We start from the raw sequence: 9,904 nt of genomic DNA, 5'->3' as shown, positions 1-9,904 counted from the left end.
TTGTATAAAATTGGTTTGAAATGTTTCTATGCGAATAAATTCCTGGAATACCAACTTCAATTTATCATTCTATTGGATGTATACCTCTCTGGCACAGGCTAATTATTCATATATGTATGCATCTAGACCAGAGAAGTTCAGGGGGAAAATCCGGAATCGATTAATATGCAGCAAAGATTAACACTTTTGAAATAATCTAACTAAGCAAATTCAAACGGACCTTATTGCGTTGAAAATATTGAATGTGAATAGATCGAGAAGACCACAAATACAGAGACGACCTTTTCTTGAAATTGCATATAAAAACAATTACGGATACGCCACTTTAAAAAAATATTTATCTTTCAACTATTAACATGCACAGACATGACTTTCGAATTTTAAATTTTCAAAAAGACAATATTTCTATATTGAAAGTTTACGTGACAAGAGCAGAACGGTGTACTGGAAAACGTAAGATGTGAAAAAATAGGTAAATTTTCGGAAATTGTAACATGCTAAGGACTATGTGGAACACTGCAAACATGTTTGACCTGAAAGATCTATAGATTTTGTATGTACATGGTTAAAATATTTCATTAATATGCAGCAATGATTAACATTTTTGAATTTTAGTTTCACAATCTTCCTGTGCAATTATCTCTATAAATAATGAACATAAAACATCTTGTCGTTCCATGTATGTTTCTAATAACACAGAATGACAAATAATTTCTTTATAATGTGCGATTATTGTTTAGAAATAACTTTTTATTAGAACCGTCATCGGTGTTGTTTTACTATTAATTTTCTCGACATTTTAATTAAAAGAATGCATTTTCTATTGTTCTCTGTCGTCGATTTAGCCACTGTTTTGTCTTCAACTTGTTTCACATTCTTTATTGCTCAATATAAGGTACACTCGTAACGGTTATGTTCGAGATAATTGGACTTGCCAGTTGAACAGTTATTTATTACACCAATCAGAGCCACGTTCCTCGGAGGTGCAGCTCCTACACATCCTCAACAAAATTTCAGTAGATGATAAACAAAATAGTTCGGAACTATGGTCTGAAATTTAAAGGGGCATTAGCTACGAGATATAAATAAAAATTTGAAATACGATTGTTTTTGTTCAATCATTAATGAAAGTGAAAAAGTGAAAAAAAATGTTTCACATTTAGAAGCCAGTTTGGTTAAATTTTGTCAAAATAAGCTAAAAAAAAGGCTGATAAATTATTCACTTGCAAGTGAACAATTCGACCTCATTGAATCCGTATTCATGTGACCTTCAATTTAATCCTTAGCTAGAGATGGGTTACGCATGAATTAGGCGTGTTCAGTTATTAAAAGGAAAAGAATGTCAACATTGAAAATGAAACAAGGGTAAACCGTTTGATTGACTGATTCGATCCACAAAGACTATTTCTTATACAGGTAAAAACGATGACTAACATATATTTTTAACCTATAATATGAAATCAAACAAACCCAAAAAAAAATCCAATTGCACGAGTTTGCTATCTATTTATATCTATATTTATGTTTATATCTGGTTATATGGTCGGTAGTCTTCGGAGGTCAACTCGATAGCTAATAAGTTGGCGTCTAGACTAAAATACACACGAAATGATGATACATATTATCGAGCCCATGCATTGTAAATTGTTTATTTTAGACTTTTTATAATTTGGATATACGTTTTTGTATGTTATAAATAAAATATTAGTAATTTGAGTCAAATCGGTGAACATGAATGTGACAGCTAATGCCCCTTTAAGTAAGGCATTTGAAATAAACCAAATGAACATTATTCAGTTGCACTAAAAGTTTTCATCATTATTTTAGTATATTCCTAGATACGTACAGTAGTGTCCGGTAATTCCATCCGTCCGGTAAACCCGCCCACCCCCATTCACTTCCGTAATTGTCACTTCCGTGAATATTTCGTCTGCAATTTTATTCATAGGAACTGTACTTGTCATAACTGCATGTCAGATGTTACAGAAAAATCCTTTATTACAAAAATATCTAATGATATATATAATACAGTTCATTAAGCTAGCGATAATCTATTATTGCTTACAAAACTCGTTTCTGCCTTGACATTTATTTTTTTTTTCGGTTGTCTGGAATCCCTTTATAAGTGGCCTATTAATATATCACCTTTTCCTTTCATAAATATATGATCAACTAGCCCTCCATACATATTTACTGCCCATGGGCGGATTTACCGGACAAACACATTTCCGATAAAAACACAGATGACCCACTTGTTTTGTTGATTTTAAAATTTATTTCAGATATATTTTGGGAAATAAGATAAACTACTCAAAATTGATTTGTCAGTGAATCGATTTATGTTAAATTTGATACAATTTGTATATAATTAAGCAGAAATACATACGGTCAAAGTCTAATGTGGGCGGATTTACCGGACTGCATCAATGTATCTAATAAATGACCAACCTCTACTATGTAGTATATTGGGGGATGCTTAACTATTTCTTTTTGCATATCAAAGGGGCATTAGCTATGATTCAAACAAAAAATGTGATTCTTTATGTTGTAAGTATTGATAAGAGACCATTATTCGAGCTCAATAAAATCCGATTTCAAATGACCTTCAATTTAACCCCTCAGCTGGAGATGCATTACGCATGTACTAGGCGTGCTTTGCTATCAAAAGGAAAAGAATGTCAACATGGAAAGTGAATTAAGGATAAACCATTTCGTTGACTGATTCGATCGACAAAAATATTCTTATACAAGTAAAAACAATGATTAACACATTTTCTAACTTAAAACGTGAAATCAAACAGACCAAAAAAAACCAATAGCACGAGCTCGCTATCTATTTATATTGACATGTATGTTTATATCGGGTTATATTACCGTCGGCAGTCTTCAGAGGTCATCTCGATGGTTTTAGAATAAGACGACGTTTAGACTAAAGTACATACGAAATGCTGATACATATTATCGATCCCATGTATTGTTAATTGTATATTTTAGACTCATTTGCAATTCAAATAGACGTTTTAGTATGTTATCAATTAAATATGAGGATTTGAGTCAAATCGATGAACATGAATTTGTTTGAACTGTCATGCATTCATTTTGTTAGGTGTTATTGAAGTGTAGTTAAGAGGATCAATTAACTGTCACGTAAGTTTACATTTGTTCATGTCTGTAGATTTCTTGTGATTTGGAGATCGATGTATTGTATAAAAACACTTTTCTACTTTTGAAGAAAATATTCATTTGTTTTAACATTTGCAACAGAATTGAACAAGGTAAGCAGTTACTTCGTATAATTACTTCGTAAAATAATTGGCATTTTCTTGTAGACCTGATTGTTTTTCGAGAGACTATTTTCAGACTCTAAAATGCAACAGACTCAACATAGAAACAGGTTTGTTTACCATTTGATGTTAAATGATTGGAGTTTTTTCATTCTTTTTTCTTTCGTTGAATAACTATTTCATTATATACATTTTAACTTTAATAACTGATCTTTGAAATTCTCACTTCTCTAAAACATCATGTTTCTCCCTTAGTAATTTTGTTGATTGATAATGAACTCATAATAGAATTTTTATACACTAGACGCGCGCTTCGCCTACAAAAATCTCAGTTAAAAAGGCCAAATAAAGTACGAAGTTGAAGAGCAATGAAGACCCAAATATTCGAAAGGATTTGTCAAATACAACTAAGGTAGTATGTTATTGGGTTTAAAAATGTCAAGCCCCCTTTAAAACTCATAATATATAATAATACATGTTCGGTATTCTACTAAAATATATCCACACCTACAGATTAAGGCCTATTTAGCCGGCTGTATTTCCTTACTGCTTATGTATATAAGAGAAATATTTACAAAAATGTAATCCTTCCAAATCATTTATGCTTTGGTGGAAGGCTAATACTTGATAAGATGCACATGTGTATTGAAATTTGAAAGCACATGAAATCGTCGAGAAATGTTCTTTTTTTAAATTTGTCTTAAAATTATCAAAACACTCTAATTATCAATGCATAAAATTTTCTTTGAAATTGATTAGTTGTTTTGATACAAATTTCCGTTTATAACGATGTAAAATGATAATAGGGTCACCGACTTCGTTTTTATGGTATGCATCATTCAAAATGGTGTTCCACAAAAAAATACCACAAAAGTTCGAAATTTTCGTAACGCGATGTAGTACAGTCAGTAAAATATTGATTTTGTCAATACATATTACGTTTTTCACTACCAACTAGTTGGTTAATGGCATGCACTCGGTACAGATAGAAGGGAGGTTATGATGTCGTAAAATGTTATATTTTTGCTAAGTCAAAATGTGACATATCTGGAAAAGATATTAGTTTTCCACTGATTTTAATCCTAAGCTTGAAAACGAGTATATGAACCAGATGATTTGTTTTTAAAATTAGAAAAATAATAAGTCAAAAGTGCCCATTTTTACTGAAATCCTTTAAATCTAAATAAATGTGAAACATTTCCAAAGAATCGTTAACCAAATATAGTGTATGCCTATGTAAAAAAGATATTCCAAATGGTTTTATAAAAACCGCTAGTATTATCTTTAAAAAAATGTTAGGTATTTTTACCAAACGTATACAACTGTCCACAAATACTAGTAGCACATTAAGGTATGTTTTTATTATATATTTGGATTGATCAGGTAAAAAAAACGTGTATGCATATCTGGTAACCAATAACCTGGTTATTTATTTTCAGTCAAACGGAAAGTACTGAAACGGACCGCAGCAATATGCAAAATTGCAATATTTGACAAAAACCTGAACTCATTAACGGTTTAGTAAGTTTAAATCATTCACGTCGGTAGAGTTGATGTGATTTGAAGCTTGACATGTATATTATATCTCTGGATGTCTCTGAGTTAATGGCTCGCTTTCTCAATGGTGTACATCTCCTTTGATTAGTCAGGCTTTTAAATACCTATATTATAAGTTCAGAATGCTTGCTTTCGGATCTAATCGCTGGTAACGCTTGCTTTCCGATTCCGGAAACGCGGACTTTCCGATATTGCAAAAGAAACTTACAAAGAAGGCTGAAAGGTAGGTTGCTACAACTTAAAAAAAAACAATAAATTACTTATTTTCTTGAATGAAATGGAAGTTGACGGAACAAAACCCAGTTTCAAAATTGATTGTGTCTTTGAATGGTAAATGAAAGAGATTTCGTTTACACCAGAACTGCGTTGTCTTGTAAAACAGACTTTGCAGCCAAACATATCAATATTTTAACTATCTCATCCACAATTATCAATCTTTCTTAATACAGATTTTTTAAAGGGTTGATATATCATTTTTATCTATAAAACTATAATACCACAAATGATTTTTATCAAGTTTGTTCACCGTTTTTCTGAAATTGATGTGTAACGCTTACTTTGAGATTCGGGAAACGCTTACTTTGAAATTCAGGAAACGCTTACTTTAAGATTTAAGGGATGCATTTCAGTCAATATAAAGTATGTTCAAACATGTTTCATTGTAGGATTATGATCATGTTTTTTTTCTCAAATATATTCTGATTCCCAAGAAGAAACACATATTTTGATCAGTGAGAAGGACAAAGTAAATAAATATTCTAATTGCTCATGAGAGTTTTTGCCATTAAGTTAAATATCAAATTTTTAAAATAATAAATAATTTGATGTTTGCCTTGTACGAATTGTATAGAAACACTTTTCTACTTTCGAAGAACGTATTCACATTTGTTTTTACCATTGGCATCAAAATTGTACAAGGTAAGAAGTTACTTCGTATAATATCTTCGTCAAAAGAATGGTATTTTCTTGTAGACCTTATTTTTTCAGACACCATTTTCAGACTCTAAACTGCAACAAACTGAGCATTTAAACAGGTTTATTTTCCATTTGATGATAAATGATTGGAGTTTTTTCCTTCTTGTTTCTTGCGGTGAACTAAGGTTTAACTACATACATTTTAACTTTAATAACTGATCTTTGAAATTCCTACCTTAACAAAATATCATTTTCCTCCTTTCGAAATTTGGTTCATTGATAATAAACTCATAATTGATACCAGGTTTAAATTTGTCTTAAAATCAACAAATAACTTTAATTACCAATGCTTTCTTTAAAGTTAATAAGTTGTTTTGATACAAAATTTCCGTTTTAATGATGTAAAATAATAATAAGGTCACCGAATTTGTTTTTACGGTATTCATCATTCAAAATGGTGTTCCACTAAAAAAAAAGTACGAAATATGCGTAACGCCATCTAATTGTAGTCAGTAGAACATCGATTTTGCCAATTATATATTTCGTTTTTCACTACCGACTAGGTAACATATTGGTTAAGGTGGCACGGTAGTATTTCCTGGCCCATAGGGATAATGATAGCCTTTTTAGAATTTTCACCACTAACAATGCCCAAAATTATACATACACTGTTAACTTAAGTATGATAACTGTTAACTTTTTTGCTATCTTTATAAACCTAAGGCCACTAGTCCTTTTATGTCTTTTATCATGCAGTGAATACAAAATTAAAAAAAAAAATTAAAAAATTTATTTTCACCTGTATGAAAAATTATTTCATATTTTTCTACACCTGATTCATCCCTCAGTTTGGGAAAGCATGTTCAGTAGATACTGTATTTTTTGTCCAATCATACTGTTCAAATACATTGACTTAAGTAGGGTACACAAAAGAGCAACCTAAATTCCGGAATGTAAATACTACCGTGCCACATTAAGGGCAAACTATACAGATACAAGGAAGGTTATGGTATCGCTAACGTGAAATGTTATTTTTTGTGACATATTTGGAAAAGATAAATGTTTTTCACTGATTTTAATGATTAGATTGAAAACGATTTCATGTTCCCCTGTTTGTATTTTAATGATATTTGGCTTAATTAATTATGTAGGAAGATCATTTGTACAAGTTTTAAAGGAAAAAAAATACTGAAGGTTTTTTTTTTAAATTAGATAAATAGATAGACAAAAGTGCCCATTTTTCCTGAAATCATGTAGATCTAATAAATATGAATCATTTCCAACGGATCGTTAATCAAATTAAATGTATGCCAATGTGAAGAAGATATTATAAATTAATAATTTTACAAAAAAAACCTCTAGTGATTATCTTTTAAAAATGTTATGTAATTCTACCGAATGTATACAAATGTCCATCAACCCGAAATTTTAAGTAAATATCGAAAATGAAGACCATACTAATCTCCAAAAGTAGCACATGAAGGTATGTTTTTATTATATATTTGAATTGATTAGGTAAAAAATCCTTTTATGCATCTTTGGTAACCAAAAAAACAAAGTCTGTGACCCTAGGATTACTGTTATTTAATTTCAGTCAAACGGAAAGTAGTGTAACAACCACTAAGAGTAACAGATTGCAGCTATATGCAATATTTGACAAACACCTGTACTCATTAATGGTTACGTGGGCTTAAATCATCTCGTAGGTAGACTTAATGTGATTTGGAGCTTGACATGTATATTATATCTCTAGATGTCTCTGAGTTACTGGGTCGATTTCTCAATCACGTATATTATATCTCTAGATGTCTGAGTTAATGGGTCGATTTCTCAATGGTGTACATCTCTTTTAATTAATCAGGTTTGTTTATACCTACCTCTAGATATTTTATTTATCGTGTCCAACAGTTTAACAACTTGGTGTTAAAAAGTGATCATAATCCTATTGGGAAATTAACAGATTTTTAATAGGGTTGAATTTCAACAATGAGGTTCACCCCACATTCATATCTTGATTTGAATTGAAAATGCACCAGTATATGGAAGCGATTCAAATAAAGATGTAGTAGCATTTATTGATAAATATGTCGCCTGTTCACTTTATGAAAATAACACTAGTTTAGTCAATTTGCAAGTTCATAAACATTCAAAAACATGCAGAAAAAAAAGTCACCGAATCTGTCGTTTTGGTTTCCCCCTTCCATCTATGAAAGAAACGGTAATTATAGAGCCTTTGAAAGAAAATGATGACATTGAAAAGTAAAGTAAAAAGAAGATGTGGTATGGTTGCCAATGAGACAATTCTCCACATGAGACCAAATGATACAGACATTAACAACTATAGGTCACCGTACGGCCTTCAACAATGAACAAAGCCCATACCGCATAGTCAATTATAAAAGGCCCACAAAAGACAAATGTAAAACAATTCAAACGAGAAAACTAACGGCCTAATTTATGTAAAAAATAATGAACGAAAAACAAATATGTAACACAGCAACAAACAACAACCACTTAATTACAGGCTCCTGACTTAAAACAGGCACTTACAGAATGTGGCGGGGTTGAACTAGTTTTAAGGCGCCAACTCTCCCCCTAACCTGGAACAGTTGTGTAACAGTACAACGTAAGAACAAACTATAACAATCAGTTGAAAAAGGCTTAACTCATCAGATAGATACAAATAGAAATACATCTAACAAAAACACAGAGTGGACGTGGACAGGTGCTTATACATCCCCACAACAAAAAGACACTAAGTACTCGCAGTTACTGACAGCTTTTTTGGATGATGTGTTACAAATGAATGATGAAGATTTATAAAGGCCATTAGAAGCAACTTGAGTGGTCCAACAGTTTTTCTCAAACGAAAACCATCTGAAGTCCGTGTTAATGGTTACATAAAAACTGTGTTTGTAGCTTGGCAAGCAAATCATGATTTACAGTTTGTTTTAGATGCTTTTGCATGAGCAGTGTATATTGTTTCATACATAAGCAAGTACATGTCACCGCGAGTCTTTTTGAACAAGTTTCGATTTCTGATTCCAATCCATTTCTTCCAATTCACTGTCAGTATACTCTTTGCCATCACTTAGTTTGCCTAGAATTCGTAACAAATCTTTCAAGTTAGTGTATTACACTGAGAGCCAAACCATGTTGGAAGACCCAACTGCCTGATCATTGCAAACAAATCTTTCTTTCTCTCTTCAAGGTATACTGGAGAGTTTCTTAAACTTCTGAAGATATAATAACCTTCATCCAATCTGACAATATCACCTACAGTGTTAGGATTCAGTACATCTTTTGCTGTCCATTTTTCCCATTTGATTTACACCTTCTAAGAGCAAGATTGACTTAGTCCTTGTGTTTATCAGCTGAATTTTCTTTAACTTGAAAAATATGTTTGGAACAGACTGTGCTACTCGTCTATCCATGGTTCTTAGTTCCCATTTGACAATATCAGTATAGTGAACAGAAACAGACCTGTATTTTTTATCTGGCCCTTTTTTTTTTTTACCACAAAATATAGTTGGAAAAGATAAATACTCTGCATCCGGATCACTGTACAGACTTATTGGTCGCTGGCCTTCACCAGGAGCAAAAATTAAACCTGTATCACATGGTGGATTGTCATCTGGAATGTAATCTACAGTGTATCTGTATTTCCAACATGTGTTTCATTTTCATCTACTTCACTGAAATGATCTGAGTCATCGTCTGTATTATTTTGATCTTGAAAATCCTCTTGTTCCGTATTATTGTTTGGACTTTGTGTTTCTTCGTCATTCAATTTTGCTATTTCTGTAATCCAATCCTCATTTATTTCTATTCCAGAAGACTTGTTTAAGTCACTTGTTCTCATCAAATAATGTAATGCACAAATAACAGCAAATGGTCTGACATTTTCACTAAAATCACACTTTTTAAATACTAAATTCTTCTTCAGTTTAACTGATATTGTGCCCGATTTCTGTAACGTATGAGGAAGAGAATTTATTGTAGGTTGAACTTCAACGGGCACATTCACAACATTGCCTTTAACTAACAACTGTCCACTTCTTGGCAACTGTCTAATTTGCATAAAAGGAATTCTTAATGATAACAGTCTCTCTTCTAAAGGATACAAATTCAATTCTTTTGGTTTTTGA

This window comes from Mytilus californianus, unplaced genomic scaffold, assembly GCF_021869535.1.
Source record: "Mytilus californianus isolate M0D057914Y unplaced genomic scaffold, xbMytCali1.0.p SCAF_5, whole genome shotgun sequence".
In the NCBI taxonomy this organism is placed as follows: domain Eukaryota; kingdom Metazoa; phylum Mollusca; class Bivalvia; order Mytilida; family Mytilidae; genus Mytilus; species Mytilus californianus.
This window is presented reverse-complemented; position numbering follows the sequence as displayed.